Source organism: Schistocerca nitens, chromosome 2 (genome assembly GCF_023898315.1).
Source record: "Schistocerca nitens isolate TAMUIC-IGC-003100 chromosome 2, iqSchNite1.1, whole genome shotgun sequence".
Classification (NCBI taxonomy): Eukaryota; Metazoa; Arthropoda; class Insecta; order Orthoptera; family Acrididae; genus Schistocerca; species Schistocerca nitens.
The window spans coordinates 475,175,552-475,176,655 of record NC_064615.1 but is presented as its reverse complement, the minus strand read 5'-3'; the positions used below and the strand labels follow the sequence as shown (position 1 = coordinate 475,176,655).

The 1,104-nt window shown below is 42.5% G+C and overlaps 1 pseudogene; it reads right to left on the bottom strand.

The window, feature by feature from the left end:
- Window positions 1-562: 562 nt before the first annotated feature.
- On the bottom strand, window positions 563-680 carry LOC126238226 (5S ribosomal RNA; annotated as a pseudogene).
- Between the last annotated feature and the right edge of the window lie 424 nt (window positions 681-1,104).

Sequence of the window (1,104 nt, the reverse complement as noted above, 5' to 3'; positions counted from 1 at the left end):
ACTTTCTTGTTATGTCCGACACATAACAATAAAATTTCGACCGACTTCCTGTTTTTTATCGTTCACGTTTTCTTTTTTGGATAATTTGCTTCCTAGAAGTAGAAAGCATCTACTTTTTAGTAACTTTTTCATTGCAACCTACATCCTTCATTTTGTCCGCTGGTTTTCATTACTTCACGTTTTGTTTGGTTATTTCCATGCCTTTCTTCAATTACTTGCTGAGATGTATTTAGTTGTTCTTCTACTTCCAGCTTGTTTTCTTTGCCAATCATTATATCGCTTGCACATGCTACAATTTTCGCATCATCTGCCCATCATTGACTCTTAGCAAACTTCCTTTATTATCTTGTCAGTAAAGCACTCCGTCTTCAGGCCACGAGTGGCCTATCGGGACCACCCGACCGCTGTGTCATCCTCGGTGGAGGATGTGGAAAGGGGGGGGGGGCATGGGGTCAGCAGACCGCTCTCCCGGTCGTTATGATGGTATTCTTGACCGAAGCCGCTACTATTCGGTCGAGTAGCTCCTCAATTGGCATCACGAGGCTGAGAGCACCACGAAAAATGGCAACAGCGCATGGCGGCCTGGATGGTCAACCATCAAAGTGCCGACCACGCCCCACAGCGCTTAACTTCGGTGATCTCACGGGAACTGGTGTATCCACTGCGGCAAGGCCGTTGCCCTATTATCTTGTCAGTGACTATGTTAAAAAGCACTAGGACAGTCTGTCACTCAACACTTGACCTATATCGACGTATATATTGGTGCAGATACAACAGTCATTTTCTGTCCACACTACACACAATAGTCCGTCCTTTCCTCAATTGTTTATGCTCACAGTTTATTTTTAATGCATTTTAACTGTTCTTAGCATAATCACTCTCATCTACATTGCGTCCATTGTTTTTACCTTGACAAAACACACTTTTAATGCTATTACTAGGCGTATATGGCCCTTTTGTAATTTTTTTTAAAGGTGTGTGATTTTTTTGTACATAGCTTTCCTTTCCTTATTTCAGTGTAGCTTGCCTGGTTATCACCCATCTAGCAAACAGATTTTACCATGTGCATGACAGCTTGACTTGGGCATATTGCTCAATAAATAC